The 10,085-nt window shown below is 42.6% G+C and overlaps 1 long non-coding RNA gene across 1 annotated transcript; it reads right to left on the reverse strand.

Annotated features, from left to right (window-relative positions):
- Positions 1 to 350: 350 nt before the first annotated feature.
- LOC140741886 (uncharacterized) lies at positions 351 to 9,771 on the reverse strand. The gene is made up of 5 exons (XR_012102159.1): positions 9,687 to 9,771; positions 4,133 to 4,341; positions 3,086 to 3,193; positions 2,484 to 2,578; positions 351 to 532 (listed from the first exon to the last, which is right to left on the reverse strand). It is a non-coding gene; the product is annotated as an uncharacterized lncRNA (long non-coding RNA).
- Between the last annotated feature and the right edge of the window lie 314 nt (positions 9,772 to 10,085).

The following is a 10,085-nucleotide window of genomic DNA, read 5'->3' on the forward strand; positions in this document are numbered from 1 at the left end:
CTCTTTAGACAGGTTGTTAATGTATTGTGGCCAAATGTTAATGGGAAATTTGTTGCATAATTTTGTCGAGGTTTATAAAATGCAAATCTTTCAATGTAACAGAAAAAATTAACTTTTATGTTATTTCAAGCAAAATATATTTAAGAAGAATATTCAGACTGTAACTGAGAAAGGACTTCCTTTTGAGATTACTTTGTGATTTGTACAAGGAAAAATTTGGTGAAAACTCTTTATGAACCTTTGTCTGGACCATAACGAGCTTCCATTGTATTCCTGCTCCACATTGCCTGACATTTGTCTGATAAACTGAGCCATTTGCTCCATTTCAACAAGCCTCACTTTGTTTACCAGATTGCCCTGCTGTCCTGATTGAATTTTACTGTAGGTTCCGATGTGCATGTAACAAATAAAGCTGATCATTCTTTGAACTCAGCTTCTTCCTTGTTGATAGCAGTCCTAAAAGATGTCCTGGAAGGTGATGGGTGAAGAGATGGATGAGGGCTTTGATGGTTTTGAATTACTCTCAGAAGTGCTGTGGAGCCAGAAGTAAAGTAATTACTTTTTTAATAATCCATAATTGTTATCAAATTTCGGTAGAATGCCTGCCAAACATTTGGTCTATCCCAAGTTTATGTAGGTTTCAAAAGGGCTCTCAATGAATCATTTGCCCCAAAGTCTATGCAATGGCTGATGTCTGTTTAAGATGCCTCCAAGAATGACTGCTAATCATCTAAGACCAGTGTGCTATCAAGTGTATTTTAGGAATTCTTGGGTACAGTACCTGAGATTAATTGGGTACTTACTCCCATGTACTAGAAACTAAAGAAGAATTTCCACAATCACGTATTTTGTTAGTTTTCTAATAGTAGGTAATAGACTAAAACATTAAGGCTCAACCCCCAAAAATGTTTACAAAAATGCAGCAGATAAATTGCGCAGGCTGAGAAACTTTGGCACAGAGTTTAACTCGTTCCAGAAACTCGAGAATGATTGCATCATTGATGCATTTTCCACCTAGAAAAAACTGCACTAATGAATTACTTGCTCTGATTCAATCATATTGCTGGAGAAGAAGCAGCACAATTGAGATCTATTTCTAAGATGTCCTAGTGATAGGTGTGTCTCAGACTCAGAGGAACGGGCTTTGTTTTGCTGTTTTTGGTATGCTTTGTTTTGTTGCATGATGGAGTGTTCTGCTGAACTATACTGGTGATGGAATGCATGGCTAAACTTGTGTGCTGCCCCCAGCACATCCTTAGGTTTGTTGGTTTGAATGCAAAACAACACATTTCACTGTATGCTCTGATGTAAATGCAACAAACCTGGATCTGAGTTTGAATTAGACTCACTTTAACTAATTTCCCTGGAAAATTACACAAACTGGGAATGTCAACATTAGATGAGAGACTCAGAATTCATCAATGCCGGAATCATTGTTCAGACAAGTACATTGACACAACTGGAGAGCTGCTGCCTCAAAACACAGTTCTGGATTTGGACTTGGCATCAGGTGTTGGCTGTATGGAATTTGCATGTTATCCCTGTGACTAGGTGGGTTTCTATGAGTTGCTGAGGTCACTTGCCATATCCTAAAGACACGCAGGTTAGTAAGACACTGTTTATCGGCCCTAGTGTAGGAAGTGTCTGGTAGAATTTGGGGGGACTTGGAAGAAATGTGAGAGATATGTGGGATGAATGTAGCATGAATGGAAATGAGTGTTTGATGGTCAGTGTGAGTGGGCTTAGTAGGCTGAAAAGCCTGTCTGTGTAGTGTCTCTTTGGCTTTCTGAGGAAATGCCCAGTCTAGATTTCTAAGCCAGTACAACAGCCAGTTACTAGCATGGGTGGAGCATTGGCTGGTCGGCAAAGGGAATAAAGGGATCCCTATTCTGGCTTGCTGCTGGTTACCAGTGGAGCTCCACAGGGGTTGGTGTTGGGATCGTTACTTTTTATGATGTATGTCAATGATTTGGACTACAGTATTAAAGGATTTGTGGCTAGATTTGCTGATGATACAAAGATAGCTGGAGGAGCGGGTAGTGTTGAGGAAACAGAGAGCCTGCAGAGAGACTTAGATAGTTTAGGGGAATGGGCAAAGAAGTGGTAAATGAAATACAATGTTGGAAAGTGTATGGTCATGCACTTTGGTGGAAGAAATAAATGGGCAGACTATTATTGAGATGGGGAGAGAATTCAAAATGCAGAGATGCAAAATGATTTGGGAGTCCTTGTGCAAGATACCCTAAAGGTTAACCTGCAGGTTGAGTCGGTTGTGAAGAAGGCGAATGCAATGTTGGCATTCATTTCTAGAGGTACAGAATTTAAGAGCAAGGATGTGATGTTGAGGCTCTATAAGGCACTTGTGAGGCTGCACTTGGAGTATTGTGTGCAGTTTTGGGCTCCTTATTTTAGGAAGGATATACTGATATCGAAGAGGGTTCAGAGAAGATTCACGAGAATGATTCCAGGAATGAGCGGGTTACCATATGAGGAATGTCTGGCAGCTCTTGGGCTGTATTCCCTGGAGTTCAGAAGGATGAGGGGGGATCTCATAGAAGCATTCCAAATGTTCAAAGGCCTGAACAGATTAGATATGGCAAAGTTATTTCCCATGGTAGGGGACTCTAGGACAAGAGGGCTTGACTTCAGGATTGAAGGACGTCCTTTTAGAACTGAGATGCGGAGAAATTACTTTAGTCAGAGGGTGGTAAATCTGTGGAATTTGTTGCTATGAGCGACTGTGGAGACCAAGTCACTGGGTGTATTTAAGGCAGAAATAGATAGGTTCTTGAGTAGCCAGGGCATCAAAGGGCATGGGGTGAAAGCAGGGGAGTGGGGATGACTGGATGAAGTGGATCAGCCCATGATTGATGGCAGAGCAGACTTGATGGGTCAAATGGCCTACTTCTGCTCCTAAATCTTATGGTCTTATGATCTTATAACATATTTCGTATTCTTGAAACAATGTTTGAGACTGAATATTTGTAGATTGAACTAAACCGCATGATTAGAAATAAATAAACCATTTGAATGTAGGAAATAATGCTGTCGAAGGAAAGCAACATCCATCATCAAAGATCCTCACCACCCAGGCCATGCGCTTTTCTTGCTGCTGCCATCAGGTAGGAGGTCCACGAGCCTCAGGACTTGCACCACCAGGTTCAAGGGCAGTTACTACCCCTCAACCATCAGGCTATGAACAAAAGAGAATAATTACACTCATCTACTGAGATGTTCCCACAACCAATAGTCTCACTTTAAGGACTCTTTATCTTGATCATGCTCTCGTTATTTATTGCTATTTATTTATATTTGTGTTTGCACAGTTTGTTGTCTCTGTGTTCCTACTCCTTCACTGATCCTGTTTACAGTTACTGTTCTATAGATTTGCCGAGTCTGCCCATTAGAAAAAGAATCTCAGGGTTGTATGTGGTCACATTTATGTACTCTGATAACAAATTTTATTTTGAACTTTGATCATTGTGTTACATCTAGAAATGTTCCAGATTTGGATGTAATAGACAGTACTGTGCAAAACTCTTAGGCACCGTAGATTTTTTATATAAGTTCTGTTTTAGATGTTTATTTTTTTATCCTTCTGCATTAGTATATCAGCAGAAAATAGAAAATGTTAATTTCCAAACATTCATTTCCCAAAAACTTAAGTGCTACAAAGACATTTTCTAATTTTGCCAAAGAAAGTTATAGAGTTCTTGTGCAGGGTGTAGAAACTCTGAACTAAACACCAAGTTAAACCGTAGCCAATGAGGACAGGATCGCAGTAAGATTAATCATTTACTGTTCACTCTTCCACATTAATGTATAGTGAAAATTGTTGATAAAACAATACAAAATATATACAGTATCTGTTTCCTTCTTGGCAACACATTTACATCATAAATACTTGTAAAAGTAAAACTACAACAAACTATATTACATTAAAGTCTCATTAAAGTACAACATACAGTCAGAATCTACCTACGCCATCAACAACTTTAAATACACTTCAACACAAACTTACCAGCAACGCTTTAAATAGCACAAGAAAGTAAACCTCATCAACTGTCATTTCTTTTAACAGAATCAGCGTTAACATTTTTACTTCAACATATCAACTGTCATATGAACTTACGGCGTTGCTTCTATGATGTTTCTTAGCGCATAGAAATGGAACTTTTCTCACGCTGATCCTGCACACACAAGCCCCTGACTTCCAATTTCTCCAAACCGGTATTTACCCACAAGACGTGGCGAAACCAGGTATGACGTCATCACATGCCGCGAAACATCACAGATAATGAATTTACCTTCAACAACTGCAGCGTAGTTATCAACCTTTAACTAGAAAATAGTTGCAAATGAATTATTCAAAGTGAAAATGTAATAAAGCTAAATAAATGCCTTAAGGGCAACACACTCCCCGCCTGACCTTTGTAAGGTCACTATGAACATAATACAAACTTCAGTCTCTAGATCAGTCTTTAGGTAGAAGTAGAATGACTTCTGCAACTGGTCTTTGGTAAGTTTTCACATCACCTTGGTCAGGAGTTTTTAACTCAACCTTCCTGACATGTCCATCCCTACCAGGGAATGTGGCAGTGATTCTGGCCATTGGCCAGCAGTTGCGGGTGATCTGCTTGATCCTGAGCAGGACTAGATCTCTAACTTGAGGATTCCTGCGAGGTTCTGTCCACTTCTATCTGCGTTGCAACAAAGGTAGATATTCATGTCTCCAACGAGACCAGAACTGAGTTGCGAGAGCCTGAACCTGTCTCCATTGTTTTGTGTACAAATCCTTGTCTGAGAAGTCCCCAGGTGGAGGGGGAAATCCTGCCTTCTGCGTAACGAGCATTGATGGCGAGAGTATGAAGGGGCTTTCTGGGTCGGAAGACACGGGTAGGAGTGGTCCCGCATTTATAATGGCTGTGACCTCTGCCATTAGTGTGCACAGTACTTTGTGGGTCAGTCGGGTGTGTTGTTGCAGAAACATTGAATGAAGGATTCTTCTGGCCAATCATCCGCTCCCAAGAGCCTCCCATGTGAGAGGCGTGTGGTGTATTGAATTCCCAGGTGCACCCCTGCTCACTGAGATACCTTCGCACTGCTTTGTCCATCCAGAGCTCCTTGGACGCTCCAACAAAGTTTGTGCCGCAATCAGATCTTAAATGTTTTGCAGGGCCTCTTAGTGCAAAGAAGCGCTCTCGAACTCATGCAGCTGAACACGATGGCCCACCGTTTGCTCTCTGCTTGTCCTCCTCTGGTGCATCTAGTGGTGATAGTCCAGGGACCAAATACATTGAGCCCCACATACGTAAAAGGAGGGCAGGCATTGAGGTGTTCTGGTGGCAGGTCCGCCATACGTTGAACTTCCAGCTTCCCTTGCAGTTTCCTGCCGGTTACACATCTGTGGAGTACTGAATTGATCAGTGTTTTCCCTCCCAAGATCCACAGTCTCGCTGCCCTGATTGCTCCCTCTGTCAGGTGACGGCCCTGATGCCTTACCTGTTCATGGTGATGGCGTGTGAGCAGTAAGGACATGTGGCTGTCTTTGGGCAGGATTACTGGGCTCTTTCCTGCAGCTGAAAGGTGAGAGTGTATTAACCGGCCTCCAATGCTCATGAGATCGTTCTTCAGGATTGGGCTGAGTTTCCTCAAAGGGCTGTCCTTTGGTATTGGTTTATTAGCTTGGAGGGCTGGAAACTCCTTTGCAAAAGCTGCTCTTTGAGTTGCTTTAAGGATGACGTCCTTTGCCTGGGCCAATTCATCCGCAGTGCGAGGTAAGTCACATTTGTGCCATCCCTTGCATTCACTATTTTGGGATGAGTGTTTGTGAGATCTGGCCACGTGGATGAGGAACACAAATCCTCTCACTAAGGAATTCAAGGTGGAGAACTGCTGAAAGCGTTCAGTGGTACATATTGATTCTTCCAGGTAGGTGACACAGTTTGAATTTGCGGCTGAATTTCTGAGTCTCTTTTGCTCGTTTGAGTTTTTTCTGCTGGCGGTGCAAGTTTATTATCATGCTCAGTTTGAGCGAAGATTGACTGTCCCAGTGTCTTCTCGGTTACTTTACTACACTTGTTAAAGCCTTGTTGTGCTTCCTTGATACACATAAAGCTTGTGCAGGGTTGAAAAATTGAATGGTGGCCACTCTCTAGCACATTGATCTTGAGCGTGTTAACTGTCGGTTTGTGTACGTTGCCAAGGCACACCTCCCCTATCACCACCCAGCCCAGATCCAGGCGTTGGGCGAAGGGGGCATCGTGTGGTCCATTGTCTGACCTTGTGTACCCTGAGAACGTCTCTTCCGAGTAGCAGGAGCATTTCTGCTTTTGGATTCAGTTCTGGGATGTGCTCGGCAATATGGTTGAGATTCAGCTGGTGTAGCACTGCGCTTGGCGTCGGAATCTCAGATGCCTTCTGCTTTCCTGCCATATGTTTCTATGCTGCCTGAGCAAGTTCTAAGGTAGTATGGGAACTGATTACTCTCTACACTGTACAACTCGAAGAACTCTGGTCTGACTAGTGAGCGGTTGCACTGGTCACCCAGAATTACATAGGCTTTGATGGCCTTGTCTTAGGCTCCCTTAGGGTACACCTTAGTGAGGCAGATCTTTGAGCTCGAACGGCTTGACTGACCTGAACCGCAAACTTTGTTGTCGCAAACGAGCTGACAACAGTTGTATCGCGGTGATCCTCTCCGTACCCACCGTCCTCTTGTGAGGGTGAAGGAGCTTTGTCAGTTTGCGGTGATGGGCTGGGATGCATGGCCCTATCGTGATTGGTGCTGTTACATTCCAAGCACTTTACGGGGAACGTACACTCTCTAGCGAGGTGGGAGGTAGAGGAACAGCATTTAAAACATATTCTTTTTTCCTTGAGAAGGGCTTTTCTCTCGACAAAGGGTTTTTCCTGAAACATTCTGCATTTTTTGAGGGGGTGGGGTTTGTTGTGCAATGGACAATTCTTGCTAGGGTCATTGTTAGTTGTGGAGACTTCAGTTTTATGCACTAGACAGGTATATTGATGTTAGAATTGTTCAAAGTGGATTTGACTGGCTTGGTGTGAATTGTACAGCTACCTTGACTCATGAAGCTAGGGTCATTTTGCTTCTTCGCCTCCTTACACACAAACCTAGTGAAATACTTAAAGGGAGGGAATCAACCACCGTTCTCTTCCTTGTACTCTGAGCCAACAGACACCCACCTTTCCTGCAGCCCAAATGGAAGTTTGTCCACGATTGGTCCAATTCCGTATGAAGTATCTAGATATGACAAAAGAGGGCTAGTTAAATAGCCCTCTTCTTTAGTGCCTTCAATCTCCATGAGTAAATCTCCTAATTCTCTTAGTTTAGTGTGGTCCTTGGCTGACACTCTAGGAAAATTTTCCAGCCGTCAAAATAGTGCTGTTTCAATAATTTCAGGGGCCGCATAGCACTCCCGAAGTCTCTCCCATGCTTTGCGTAAGGCTAGCTTGGGGTTGATGACATACACCAAACGTATGCGTTTCACCTGTTCACTTGATTCCTTTCCCAGCCATTTAGTCATAAGGTCCAACTCTTGGATTGCTGTGAGCTGGACTCCGCCGGTTGCATTGGCGAATGAGGAGTACCATGCATGATAATTTTCAGGCTTATCGTCAAACTGGTATAGTCCTGAAGTGACGAGATCTCGTCGTGCTTAATACTGTGCCAAGGGTTCAACTGCAAGTGGCATGCTGGCTGGGGGAATATATTGGCGGGCATATGACTGAGCATGTACATTCATTTATGATTTGCTGTTCTGACTTCAGCCTTTGCCTCTTCTCTTGCCAAATCTGGTAAGTTTGGTGTCAAGAAGTATTTGTTGTCAGCCCTTTCATTCTTGAGTTCATCGCAAGGTTGCAAACATAAATTGTCTTCCTCAGATGGAGGCAATGCAATTGGGCTTCTCTGTGACTCTTCATGAAATGGGACATCAGCAGGTAAGTATGGAGAGGAAGAACGAATCTTCAGGTCATTTTGAGATTGGACATATTCGCTGGTGCGTTCCAATCTGGTCCTTTCTGATGTAGAATTTACTACTTCATCTGGAACGTGCATTTCTTCAGCGCTTTCTAATAGCTCTGCTTCTACCATGGCAGCATCGGTTTCTCGGCGTAGCACCAGCACTTCTAACTCTGTTTCTATCCTTACCTTTGCCAACTGGTTTTTGGCTTCTCTGGCAGCCTCTTCCCTCTGGTTTTCCAATTCTCTGGCAGCCCTTTCCTTTTGGTTTTCCAATTCTCTGGCAGCCTCTTCCCTCTGGTTTTCCGATTCTCTGGCAGCCTTTTCCATTTGGTTTTCTGATTCTCTGACAGCCCTTTCCATTTGGTTTTCTGATTCTCTGACAGCTTTTTCCATTTGGTTTTCTGATTCTCTGGCAGCCCTTTCCTTTTGGTTTTCCAATTCTCTGGCAACCTTTTCCTTTTGGTTTTCCAATTCTCTGGCAGCCCTTTCCATTTGGTTTTCCAATTCTCTGGCAGCCCTTTCCATTTGGTTTTCCAATTCTCTGACAGCCTTTTCCATTTGGTTTTCCAATTCTCTGGCAGCCCTTTCCATTTGGTTTTCCAATTCTCTGACAGCCTTTTCCTTTTGGTTTTCCAATTCTCTGACAGCCTTTTCCATTTGGTTTTCCAATTCTCTGGCAGCCCTTTCCATTTGGTTTTCCAATTCTCTGACAGCCTTTTCCTTTTGGTTTTCCAATTCTCTGGCAGCCCTTTCCATTTGCTTTTCCAATTCTCTGGGAGCCCTTTCCATTTGGTTTTCCAATTCTCTGACAGCCTTTTCCATTTGGTTTTCCAATTCTCTGGCAGCCCTTTCCATTTGGTTTTCCAATTCTCTGGCAGCCCTTCCCTCTGGTTTTCCGATTCTCTGGCAGCCCTTTCCTTTTGGTTTTCCGATTCTCTGACAGCCCTTTCCATTTGGTTTTCCAATTCTCTGGCAGCCCTTTCCATTTGGTTTTCCAATTCTCTGGCAGCCTTTTCCATTTGGTTTTCTGATTCTCTGACAGCCTTTTCCATTTGGTTTTCTGATTCTCTGGCAGCCTTTTCCTTTTTCAGTTTTGCTTCTTGTTCAGCATATGCCGCTCGCACCTTGGCGGCTCCTGCTCTAGCTCTTGCGAGGGCAGCCTTACTTGCTTATACCCTACTGCTTTTGGCACTGGATGTCAACGACCAGACGCTAGGTCGCGAGGCCATCGTACCACTTGTCGAAACATCTGGTAATACCGCCTTTTCACTATAGTGTTCTCATGCAGGGTGTAGAAACTCTGAACTAAACACCAAGTTAAACCGTAGCCAATGAGGACAGAATTGCAGTAAGATTAACCCTTTACTGTTCACTTTTCCACATTAACGTATAGTGAAAACTGTTGATAAAACAATACAAAATATATACAGTATCTGCTTCCTTCTTGGCATCACATTTACATCATTAATACTTGTAAAAGTAAAACTACAACAAACTATATTACATTAAAGTCTCATTAAAGAACAACATACAATCAGAATCTACCTACGCCATCAACAACATTAAATACGCTTCAACACAAACTTTCCAGTAACGCTTTAAATAGCACAAGAAAGTAAACCTCATCAACCATCATTTCTTTTAACAGAATCAGCGTTAACATTTTTACTTCAACATATCAACTGTCATATGAACTTACGGCGTTGCTTCTATGATGTTTCTTAGTGTGTAGAAATGGAACTTTTCTCACGCTGATCCTGCATGCACAAGCCCCTGACTTCCTGTTTCTCCAAACTGGTATTTACCCACAAGACGCGGCGTAACCAGGTGTAACGTCATCACATGCTGCGAAACATCACAGATAATGAATTTACCTTCAACAACTGCAACGTAGTTATCAACCTTTAACTAGAAAATAGTTACAAATGAATTATTCAAAGCGAAAATGTAATAAAGCTAAATACATGCCTTAAGGGCAACACAAAAGTAACATATTAAGTAATAGACCACTTTTCAAATAAAAGCTTGATTACTTTATAACCATATAACAATTACAGCACGGAAACAGGCCATCTTAGCCCTTCTAGTCTGTGCCGAA

This window comes from Hemitrygon akajei, chromosome 19, assembly GCF_048418815.1.
Source record: "Hemitrygon akajei chromosome 19, sHemAka1.3, whole genome shotgun sequence".
In the NCBI taxonomy this organism is placed as follows: domain Eukaryota; kingdom Metazoa; phylum Chordata; class Chondrichthyes; order Myliobatiformes; family Dasyatidae; genus Hemitrygon; species Hemitrygon akajei.